This window comes from Sceloporus undulatus, chromosome 9 (genome assembly GCF_019175285.1).
Source record: "Sceloporus undulatus isolate JIND9_A2432 ecotype Alabama chromosome 9, SceUnd_v1.1, whole genome shotgun sequence".
Classification (NCBI taxonomy): domain Eukaryota; kingdom Metazoa; phylum Chordata; class Lepidosauria; order Squamata; family Phrynosomatidae; genus Sceloporus; species Sceloporus undulatus.
This window is the reverse complement of record NC_056530.1, coordinates 7,068,102-7,080,928: the sequence shown is the minus strand read 5'-3', so window position 1 is coordinate 7,080,928 and position 12,827 is coordinate 7,068,102. Positions and strand designations below refer to the sequence as shown.

The 12,827-nt window shown below is 41.6% G+C and overlaps 1 protein-coding gene across 1 annotated transcript in view; it reads left to right on the top strand.

The window, feature by feature from the left end:
* Positions 1-12,827, top strand: part of PUM1 (pumilio RNA binding family member 1) — a 721,963-nt gene that overhangs the window by 269,245 nt on the left and 439,891 nt on the right. The window lies entirely within an intron of this gene.

Genomic DNA, 12,827 nt, shown 5'->3' with positions numbered 1-12,827 from the left:
TTTGTTGAGTTTTCTTTTAAACATCATGGGGACTAGCTAATAGGGCAAATTGTGTTAAATATTATTCGTGCATAGCTTGGAATGGTTACTTTTGGGGGCTATGATGCCACAGTCTTGAAATAGGCATGGTTCTCCATTTCTATCTCTTAGACTGAGAGATTGAGGGTTCTTTGCCATTTTCCAGCTCCCTTGCATCTGTCTTGAGTTCCTTTATTCACCTTCTTGTTCCCTGGGCATCCTACCTATGACCAGTGGGTAAAAGCCAAACAGGCAAACATCAGTACTTCTCTTAAGCATTCTTAAGTTTTAGAAACTCAGGATATTTTTATGGGGAAAGGAGTAGACTCCCTGTTTGTCTTTTTAGCTATAATATGCAGTCATTGGCTCTAAGCAGACAGGCCAGGATAGCATAGTCTGAGCCTGTGCTATTCTGGCCTCAGTGCTCACTTGGGTCAGCTCCTGGGCTGGTGCAGGGATGGGCAGGTGTTTCTATGCCCATCCTCACACTGACCCAGGGACCTAGAATCATAGGATCGTAAAGCTGGAAGAAACTGCAAGGACCATCTAGTCTAATCCCATTCTGCCATGCAGGAAATCTCAGTCAAAGCATCCCCATTGACAGATGGCCATCCAGACTCTGCTTAAAGATCTCCAAGGAAGGAGACTCCACTGCACTCTGGGGAAGAAGTGTGTTCCACTGTCAAACAGCCCTAACTGTCAGGAAGTTCCTCCTAATGTCGAGGTGGAATCTCTTTTCCTTTCATCCATTGCTCTGGGTCCTAGTCTCTGGAGCAGCAGAAAACAAACTTGTTCTCTCCTCAATATGACATCCCTTCAAGTAAACAAGTCTATTATATCACCTCTTAACCTTCTCTTCTCCAGGCTAAACACCCCCAGCTCCCTAAGTCATTCCTCATAGGGCTTCGTGGTTTCCAGATCCTTCACCTAACCCTAACCTGATTCTGGCATGTGCTCCTTACCTTTCTGTGCTGTTGCTTCTACAGAGAAATCCCTCATTGCCACATCTGATGCAGAAACGGGACAGCTGGCTGCATTTGACCGCATTCATGTGTCCTGGTACTCATTTCCACATCAGATGCAGTGATGGAGGGCTTTTTTGGTAGGAGCAACATTCCAGGAAAGGTAAGGAGCCCAGCCAGGGGACTGCCAGGGTTTTCCATGGAGTTTCCAGGAAACTCTGTGGCAAACCAGCACTCAAATTGGCCCAGGGTAACGGTTGTTTTCCCCAGGATCTGGCTGAATCCATTAGTCCAGTTTGCCAGGATCAATAATAATAATAATAATAATAATAATAATAAATTTATTTGTATCCCACACAATCAATGAGGAATCTGAATGGCTAACAACAGTGGAAGTACAATAAAAATACAACAAAAAAGCAAACTAATCCCTTCCCAGCCCCCCAGCCATATAAAGCAGACAACAACAATAAGCAATATCAATACAGTGGCAATCAATAGGAAAACATAAGAACGTTACAAGTCAAACAGGGTTCATAGAAAATCCTTTCCCCAAACCCTCAGCACAGGTCCACATAAAAACAATATTAAGCAAATTAAATATAAACATAACATAATACCTGGCCCTGGGGTTTTGGCTTACGTCATCCAAGCAACACGGAGCTAGGGGGGAACACGGGCCTTTTGGCCTGTACAGGCAGCCCTATAGATATACAAACATATGCACTCCCCATAGGGAGAAACACTAAGAAATTCCACCTCATCTGTTGACACACTATATAGCTCTAAACTGGCATATGTGAACACACAGGCATCCAAGGGTTAATACGCCTGGGCATTGCTACATCAAGCAGCATCCATTACTACATTGGCTTGGGCTATCTAACAGCTGCATCTGTCTGTCTCCTTTCAGCTTCTTTGATATCTTTTTATGGACCATTCAGCTGACTTATCTTGTCTAATGATATAAGAGACGCTTACTGCTCACAGCTTCTGTAAACAGTTAGTCTCCTCCCTAGAAGTGACAACAACATGTACATCAGACATCTGGTTGCATCAACCCATATTCTTTAACACAACATCTATTTAGGTTCATGATGGGTCAAGTCACTTTTGGTATTTTCTTATCATTGTTTATAGTTTTGTTGGTTTTTTTTTTGAGGAGGACAAAATTTGTACATAGGATCTGTATGCTCCCTCCCCCCTTCACACCTGAATCTGAAGCCATATTGCAGATGTAGGGTATAATTCTTCACTCAATTAGTTACACAATGGTTGTACAATGGAAGAGCTCATGCAGATATCACCCAGATCGATGTACAAATACTGGGATATTAACCCCAATCCAAGGAGTGGGGGAGAGGGGAGTGTTCACTTAATTCTCTTAATTTTGTGAGTCCCATTGATTTCAATACATCCTGCAAATCTCTGTGCCAAGCCTCTCATTCTCCTCCTCCTGTGGCATATATATGTTTTCCATGAACAGGTACAAGAAGAAGAATTGGGAAAGAAGAGAGGGAATTAGACAAGAGTGACAGGAATATTTGCAGGATTTATTGAAGTCAATGGAACTCGTAAATTTAAAATGCTGAGAATCAAACTAACACCATCTAACCCCCCCCCTTCCTCCTCCACACTAGTCAATCTATTCAGAGGACTCAAAGATCAGTGTATGGAAAACCCTATCATCTGGATGTTTATCCCAATCTATTTAAACCCTAAGATCTTTGGAGCAAAATCCCCTCTTCTTCTCTCCCCTTCCTCCACCTCCTCCTCCTCCTCCAAATTAGTCCATGAGAAGCAGAAGTCTCCCAAATTATCATTCTAATAGTGGAATATTAACCCTAATCTGAGGAGATTCTGTTTCATAGAAAATGTATTTCAGAAAAGTGCTGCATTGACAGTGAGAGGAAATTGTGCAGCTCTCTCCAAAAGTTGTGGAGTTTCCCCCAAAAGCTGTATAGTTTTTCAACCAAACAGGGAAAAAATATCCCTGTGTTTCTCAACTTTTAGGGGAGGAAAAATTGAATTATGCTTCCCAACAGATTTACCGTCACTAGGTCAAACCCTAAGAAAGAATGATTTGGACCCTATTTGTATGAACTCTGGATCAAAATGGAATGGTCCAGTTTGTTCTGGAGTGCAACATTTTGCATTGATCTAGAGATCCAGATATAAAAGATGTGAGAAAGATCCAAACAGTATGTCTCCAATGTGGCCACGTAATGAATGGACTGATACAGTGGGAAGGGGAGCTGACATCTCTGGCAAGGGAGCAAGAATGTCATCAGTGTGCACCAGTCACTGTGCCTATGGGACAGAATTTTTTATGCAAAGCCATTAAAATTATATAATCCCTTATCTTGCCATCTATTCATTCTATATCTGATCATTAAAGAGTTGTGGGGAGGTATGTACGTGGTTTCTGAGTGTCATCCAAGCTTCTTCCCAGAATAGGACCCGGCCACGTAAAGATCCCCCAGAGACATATACAGGTGAAGACTCTGCCCACCGTTATTCTATTATTTGATTATTGTTTTTAGGTTTTATTGTCTGTAATTTTAATGGTTAAAATTGTTTAATCCTTTTTTAAGGGGGGTGGAAATTGTATATATTGTATTTTTAAAGGTTGTATGCAACTTTGATTGTGGCAACAAAAAGCAGGATTTAAATTAAATTAAAGTTTTATTATTTTATTTTATTTTTTCTCGTGCTGAGTCTTTTTATTTCCCCTTGTTTTGTCGAATAGCGTTACTTTATCTCCTGTTTGCTGTTCTTAATATGTCTGATTTAATGAGTGTGACTGTAAATTTAGATAGCAAAATAAATTCTTCCCCCTTTCCTAACTGTCTCCACCATCATCTCCACCGGCATCTCTTCTTCTTTCTCCTCCTCCTCCTCCTTAAATGGAAGGCAGGTGGTCTGAGCAATCACCAAAAAGACAGAACATTATCTGGCACCATGTTGAAGCCCCAAGATGCTTTCTGCTTTCATTGTAAGCTGCAAATGAATTGGGATAAACACTAGTAGTCTGTTCAATGCAGCATCAAAGTTACACTCAGAACGGAAGCAGCAGAGGAACAATCCATGAGACAGAAAGAAGGTGTGATGAATCCCTTGGTTGCAGCAGCTCTCAGTGTCTTCCAATGACTACCCCAACAGGTGTATGTAGGCAACTCTGGAAGAGATAGGATGGGAAGTTTGGGACCATGAGAGCGAAGCTTCTTATACATCATCAAAGAGGGAGTAAGGAGATTTTCAGGGCAATTTCATCACTTGAGATATCAATTCATTCATTTATTACATTCATTCATGTTGTGCTATCAGTAATAAATAAAGCCCATGTCACCAAACAACTTAAGAAGGAATAGGAGGATTGTCAGGGTAATTTAATCAGTTGATTAAAGTATAATCAGTTATATGTGTGTCTTCAAATCACCTGTTGACATATGCTGACCCTATGAATTTCATAAGGATTTCTTAGGCAAGGAATAGTCAGAGGGGATTTGCCAGGTCTTTCCTCTGAAATATAACCTACATCACCAGGTATTCGTTGGCAGTTTGCCATACAAGTACTAATAAGGACTGACCCTGATTAGTTTCCAATATCTGATGGGATCTGGTACTTTTAAGGTATTTTGGCCCTGTCATTAGTTTATGTACCAGTAATAAATAAAGCTTATGATCATTAGCCACCCAATTTATTATGGTGGCATTGGTTTGCTGGTTAAAAAAAGGAAAAAAGCACCCAAAAGTATCCTATTATATTGCTATCATTAGCAATAGCAATAGCAAGTACATTTCTATACCACTTATCAGTGCACATAAGCACTCCCTAAGCGGTTTACAATGTGGAAGCTAATTGCCCCCAACAAGCTGGGTACTCATTTTAGCAACCTACGGAAGAATGGAAGGCTGAGTTGACCCTGAGCCCTTGGTTGGTATTGAACTCACAACCTTGTGGCTTGTGAATGAATGGCTGAAGTACAGGTATTAACCACTGCACCACCAGGGCTCCTTATCATTATCACATCTCTTACTTTTAACAGACTTAGTTGATTGATGCTGCAGGGGACTATACCAAAATAAATGCAAAATGAAATTGATTGTCAAGGTTGTGACATCAATAATAGCGTTTAAGAATAGTTTTTGTTTGTTGAAAATCAACAAAATTTATAGATGTTCAGTACAAAACCCCTGGAAATGGTTCTGTCTTAATCTTCTGGTTTGGATCTATTGTGTCCCCAGATTCTGTGCAGATGTGTTGAGAAATGGCTTTCTGGATCCATGAATGGTGTTTGTTCTCATGTGCCTTCAGATCAATTCTGACATAGGCAACTCATAGGGTTAATTGATGTTTTAAAGGAGGGTGGGATACTAGGACATGGGATTCTGTATGTAATTTTTAAATTGTAAGATGCCTTGATTTTCATGTACAGAGAGGCGGGATATAAATAAAGTTTTATTATTTATTATTATATTAATCAACCGGCTGCAGTGTCTGCAGTTCCAAACTTGGCGCAGAGATAGCTTAATGTAGAGTGCATTGCAGAAGTCCAACCTTGAGGTCACCAGCACATGTACTGCCCTCTTTAGGTCTTCCAGCTCTAGATAGGGGCACAGAGCCAAAGCTGATAGTAAGCACTCCTGGCCATTGCATCTATCTGAGCTGTCATTTGGAGCGACATGTCCAGAAGCACCCCTAAACTGTGACCACAGTCTTTCAAGGGGAGTGTAACCGCATCTAGGACTCTTTGACATACCATTTGGAAGTACCTTATAGTGGATTCCCATTTGGAACTGCTGTTGTGTATGCACAACAGCACTTCTGGTTTTTCTGCTCCCATATATCATAGGAGCACATTTTCTAGCAAAGCAACCAAGCAACTGATTTGAGTTTGTCTGAAATGGATGGGTATCACACACTCAGAAGAACAATATGCTAAATATATGTTTGTCTGAAAAATGTTGCTGGCAATCACCCATTCAGAACAACAACAGGTCATAATGTGTAAGAAGATAGGAATAATATCTTCAAGTAATACATTCCAAGTGGTATCAACATTATTATTTTTTTAAAATATGCCTCTTTAAGACATGCCGTGTTGTGAAAAGCTGCTCTTTTTCCTGCTCTATTAATTCCAGTTTTCACTGACCACTAGATGGTAGCCTTGGAATATAAATATTGGAATGGTGCTTTCCTTCTTTCCAATATAAACTAACTCTGTCGTTCTCTCTCCCCAGTGTCACTGTGATTAGTTGTCATTCTTGCAGAGTGCTTCAGAAGAGAAGGGCCAGACTGTATCAGCCCAAAGGTCTATCCAGTTAAGCATTCTGTTCATACAGTGGTCATCCACATGCCTGTGAGACACCCATAAGCAGGACACAAGAGCAACAACACCCTCCACTATTGGACAGTATATAGCCATCATGATTGTCTTATTAGATCTGGGTCAGGGTCATAAATCCTGCTATGCTTGCTAACCATTTATTTTGTATACGTTTTGTAATGTTGGATGATGGGATCACTAGGGCAGTGTAGCTCCTGTCAAAAGGTGATTTGTGGCTTTTTAATCACTTGTCAAGAATGATTGCCTTGTCAAAATGATTGACTGATGATCTGTCAAAAATGATTAAGGCCTACCAAAATGATGGGCATACCTTCCCTCCCAGAAGTACTCTGGTGAGACATTCAGAATGAGTCATATGAACTCTCTTGGATTTATGTCACCAAGCAATAGAATCATAGAATCATAGAGATGGAAGAGACCACAAGGGCCATCCAATCCAACCCCATGCTGCCATGCAGGAAATCTCAATCAAAGCATCCCTGACAGATGGCCATCCAGCCTCTGTTAAAAACCTCTAAGGAAGGAGACTCCACTACACTCCGAGGAAGGAGTGTGTTCCACTGTTGAACAGCCATTACTATCAAGATGTTCCTCCTAATGTTGATGTTGAATCTCTTTTCTTGTAGGAAATGGTTTCAGACTCCTCAGACCCACAGGGACCAATTGTGGTAGATTTCCAATGCACACTCCAATTAACCTCAGCTAATGGTCATGTCAAACATTGTCCTAAAGTGCAAACACATACAATTGAAGTTAGAATTATCCAAGCCATTATATTCCTCACCACCAAGTATGCATTTGAGAGCTGGACAGTGAAGAAAGCCAACAGAAAGAAAATAAACTCATCTGAGATGTGGTGCTAGAGTATAGTGCTGAGGACACTGGACAGCCAAAAAGACAAAATAAATAAATAAATAAATAAATAAATAAAAATAAAAGGGTCCTTGAACAGATTAAACCTGAAGTCTCCCTAGAAGCCAAACGGAGACTGTAGTACTTGGCCACATCAGGGGAAAACATGACTCACTAGAAAAAATGATAATGTTAGAGAAGATAGAAGGCAGTAGAAAGAGAGGAAGACTGCATGACAGATGGCTGGACTCAATCAGGGAATCTACAGGACTTAAGCAGGGCAGTGGAGGATAAGGGTTGGGCTTGTTTGGAGATTTCTCATCCACAGGGTGACCATGAGTCAGGACTAACTCAAGGGCAGTTAATAGCAACAACATAGATGCTGGGAGAAGAGGGGCTGTTTCCAGAAACCTATCATAGCAATAAATGGGGGTTCAAATCCCTCAGTTAACCTTTCTGATGCAACTTACTCACTGCACTGTTGACTTATGAAGCTGTACAGTGGGAGCTTAAACACCAGAAAGCATGCCTTCCAAGCAACAGAAATGTGCCTCAAATGTCACTGAGTATGTTTTTTTTAGGGGTGGGGGAAGAGTAGGTGAGGGTGCCTCTCTTCCAGGCTGACCGTAGCAGCGAAAACCCCTTTTCCTCTTGTGTTGGCATTTGTTGTGTTCCACAATACAAATACAGTATTTGCAAAAGAAGGGGATATGTGTTATATCATAACACTGAGGCCCCTGAAGAGCTGGAGCTTGCTCCTACTCAGGAACAATAGGCGGACAAGAGAGGGCAAAGCAGTCAGATTTGCAGCTATAGCTGCAACGTTGGCTGAATGGTGACGGCCATTTTCAGTTCTGTAGAGTCATTACATTGATTTGCTCGGTGTTTCCATTTGCTACTTCTGTTATATTTGTTACAATGTTTGACCATAAAGCATTTTGTGTATTAAATCTGTGCCTAATATTGACTGCAAGAGTCCCTGTAGGAGAGGAGTAGCTAGAGATGAATGGGAGTGAGGGGCTGAGTTGATAGATGGGGCATATGAACCCTAGGGACTATATAGGGAGTCCCTTACCATACTGCTCCATACTGCTTTGCCTTCCCCATAGCTGTGACCTCCTTAATAGAGTCCATCCATCTTGCATGCAAAGTTATATAAGTCTTGTAATAATAAAGTTGGGAAGCAAAACTCAACTGTCTGCTTTCTTCACTCCAGCAGCATGTGACAACAATTTGCGGGGAGAAGAATTAAATAAACTAAGGATACTATATTGCATAAGTAGTCTCCTTTCTTTGGGAAACCAGTGCTGACTTAGAGATGTTTGTGAAGAACAGTTTATTGTCTATAGATGTAATGGACACTCCAAATGTGAATTACACATTTTTCCTATACTGACAATCTGTGCATCAAATTTGCAGCCACTTTAGCCAGGATTGTTGTGAAGGACCTGTGGGTATAATTTGAATCCATATTTTTGGCAGCCATTGGTTCCTCCAACATAATGTCATGAGAGAGGAGTTGCATGTGGTAGGGAGAGAAGGAGTCAAAGAATGGAGGGCCTGGGAATGTCTGGTGGGAACCGCTCACCCAAGGGCCTTCTGCACCTATGTTAATCTTTCTCTACTCAACTCTTTTAAGGTGCCTATAAGGAACGAAGGGTTGGGATGGATTTCATGGATCAAGACCCAGCTTATCTGGAGCCTTTAAAAGAATGGGGTGCTAGAGAGGGCATGGAGACCTCCTGAGAGGGGACAAAGAAGGGTCAGAGGACAGGAAGAGGGTAGACATTGCTTGAAGCTTGGTCAGCCAACATGTTGGAAGACAGAGGAAAGCCAGTGTGTGTGAGAGAGAATGGCTGATACCTCTCCTAGCTGCAGTGGGCAGATGTGATGGGTTCATGGGGACAGTTTTTGGCCCCTAGGGCTTTCTGGGGGTGCATAGATTGTCAGAAATGCCCCCAAGCAATCCCCTCTGGATTTTCTTGGAGGAATATTTAATAGTACATGATAAGCTATTAAAAAGGCAAATTGTTGCTCCTGGACCCTTCCAAGAGTTCATCTTTTCTTGTGGCCACAAATGTGCAGCCAGGACAGACTGGAGAGGTCAGTGGACACAAAAAACAGATTTGGTGGGACACATATGGCCCCAGGTAGTTTGGCAGTGAGCCACATGCAGCCCACTCCTCATATTATCAAAATATTAATAGTTATTTTAAAAATTTCCAAATGTTCACTTTTATACATCATAAATTGCTGTATTACCACTGATGTTGCAAATATGATATGTATATATATTGTTGTTTTTGTGATATTGTTTTATGCAAAGGCCATTGGCCAAAAGCAATAAAATCTGATTGACTGGCTGACCTTTGGTCCTAGGGCCAGATATGGTCCACCTGGCTCCAGGGGCTGCAGAAATTACAAAGTGTGTATGTGTGTATGTGCCTCCAAGTCATACATCAATTTTCATAGGGTTTTTTAGGCAAGCAGTACTCAAAGGTGGTTTTACCACTTCCTCCCTCTAAAATATAGCCTTGAGCACCAGGTATTTCCTTGCTCAAAATGAGTCCCATTTGGCTTTAAAAAGGAAAAGCTGAATATTGTGTCTCACATCTGTATTGTCCATTAAGTTTCATGCATTACAGTATCCAAGGAAGAGAGACAGAGAGAACTAGAGCTTAGAAATACTGGACTACAGCTGCCATAACCTCCAATCCAGCTATGATAGCTGTAGTCTAAAAATGCCAGTTTCCAAGCTCTGACAGATATTGATCAGTACAACTGCATGAGTATTTGGGGTCTCTTCAGAGGAAGCTTTGAGGACTAGTACTACGTTACAATGTGTGTGTGTGTTTCCTAAGCGACACAGAACACTTCTTCAGCAGACCATTTTGACTTGGTTTACAACACATACGGAGCTGAAGTGAAAAATTGATACTAGCCTGTCTCACCATATACCTCCACTATACCAAGATACCTTTCCCCTCCCCTGTGTGATATTTTCTGATTTTGAGTTGACAAATTTGAATCCAGTCATTTGCAAACAACAGCAACACACATTTTCAAAATATCATTGTCAATATACCAAAATGAGTTTCTTATGTTGCTATATCTTTCCAACATGAGGATGCATATACGTCAATGCACCCACACTGTTTAAATGCTCAACACACATAAAGTACTGAAGTAATAAAGCTATAAAAACATCCAGAACATTGAGTTTCAAATGGAAGTGCATGCCTGTCACTACTACCAATTGGATGGTTTAGCGAGGTCCTCGGAATTAGAATGGATCAGGTCTGGCCCAGGTAAGAGATAAGACTTTCTAATTATCTCACAATTCATATGTGGGTGAACAGTAATAAAACCTCCCATCCTTCTTCAGAGATGGGAAGAATTATGAGAGCAGTTTATACCACTACAATCACTACAAGAGAATTCTAAGTGAGCAGTAACCAAATTTGTATCATGCAAGCAAGATGGAGTCAAAAATATCACTTGATTTGAAATACATGGGCTAGTCACAATATGTTATGAATCTCTGGGCAGAGATTTTTCAGAAGCATAATGTACAATGTTGTGATATGTACACCAATTTGTATTCATACTGGCTGAGACTTGGGACCAGAAGGCAAATTATGTCAATGGAAGATTTACTGGAAGTTAAAATGATTTTTAAGAGCTGGAAAAGAAGATTGGTTTCATGCAGCACCAGTTGTCCCAGTTGCCCTCTAGGTCAGGAAGAGATAGGTTTATGGATCTATGCCTGGATTATCCACCACTTTAAGGTCTGTTAACTCACATTGTCCCTGTGGAGGCAGAGGTGCTTGGAAAGCCGGCATACATGGCAAGAAGTGCTGTTCTTGCCGATTATTGAGGCTATTGTTTGTTAAAAGATTACTTCTGAAAATACGCTCCTGAGGGATTAGGGGAGTTTCAGAGATAATTAAAACTCTGATTATGTTTCTTCCTCAGAAAGCTGATTTGTTTTTAAAAGTTAAAGTTCATTTTATCACTTTGGGTTCAGAGATGTGGAATAAAATCTAGATTGAAATCCCCCCCCCCTCCAGGTACTTCTATGGCTGTTCGTAAGATGCTTCTCTTCTCTTCTCTGCACACACTTATACACACACACACACACACACACACACACACACACACACACACCATTTTAAGGCTCCAAATGCTCATTATATTATTTGCCCCAAGCTTTTCAAACAGAATGACAAGCAAAGAGGTAGAAAACAGCTACCATATATACTCGACTATAAGACAACCTCATGTATAACTTGAGGGTAGGTTTTGGGGCCAAAATTATGGATTTTGATATGACCCTTGGGTAAGTTGAAGATAAAACTTAGATGCATGTAACAAAGGATGTAAAGGATGATGAAAAGGAAAATGATGCCAAATTCTGGCAGGCATAACTGTGTGCTCATCCTAAAGGCTGGATGGATGAGAGAATAGAGGGGATCCATGCTTTTGTTTGGTGTTCCCAGGATGGATTATGCTCTTGCTTTTTACCACTCTGTTCAGAGAAAGGGGATGGCTCCTTTTTCATACATATAAGAATTAAAGTTCAGTGTACTTACACTGACCTGTGGATAAGTCGACCCAGGTTTTTGGAGTCAATTTTTTGACTAACATTTCTAGACATATACATGAATATATACAGTAAATATGTATAATTGAACATGTTAATAGCTATGTGTTATTGTTGGTTGTTGTTGTTGTTATCCAGTGGGCATATGTAGCTGCTGAGCAAAACAGAAGGGTAAATCCAGAGCTCCTAGTGAAGGCAGGTACTGGAAGGCCAGACCTGCTGTGCAACCCGGGATGGGTCTGCGGACTGCAAGAGACCCTTGAATCAGTGAGGAAAGGCACTCATATACTATCTTTGATCAAAGAGTCTCCCAGCCACAAGAACAGAATATTCAGGCTGTTTTGTCAAGAGTCAAGAGGAACAGTTTATTAATTTCAAAATACTTAATTTTTAAGTTCAAATTGCAGTGACTAAATTTTGATTGACAGCACATACATTTGCACTTTTGCTTTCCTATGATTAGTTATAATGAATGAAAAGTTGAAAAGTTACAAAAAAGTTTCAGGTGGGCAGCCAACATGTTCAGAATGATTACAGTTTTGGAGCAATGGTGGAAATATAATGTTCTAAGTTACTAAAGGAAATAACAGGATTTCTGGAAATTGCTTTTAGTGTAGGGTTGCCATAGCACGGCCCCCCCGTGACCAGCACGGTTTTGGGGGGGCCCTCCCGGTCACGGTCCGGTTTGGGCCCCCACCCGTGCCTGGTCCCCTGTTTGGGGGCCTGCTCCGGCCATTGCCGCTGCCGCTAATGCAGCTGCTGCGGCGCCAACCCACCTCCTCCTCCAGCTCGCCTTCCTCGCCTCCAAGGCGAGGGCTTGAACACTGCCCAGCCCAGGCCTCAGTAGGGGCCAGTGGCAGGTGCGCGCGCGGAGGGAAGTGAGGCAGGGAAAGCGAGGCCCCATTCCCTTCCCTGGCTTCCTCCGTCGCCGGCGGAGAAAGCCAGGCAGGGGAAAGAGCCTTTCCTCTTTCTCCTACTCCTTCTGCCTCCTCTACTCCTCCTTTTCTTCCTCCCCTTCTTCCTCTTCTTCTTCCTCCTCCT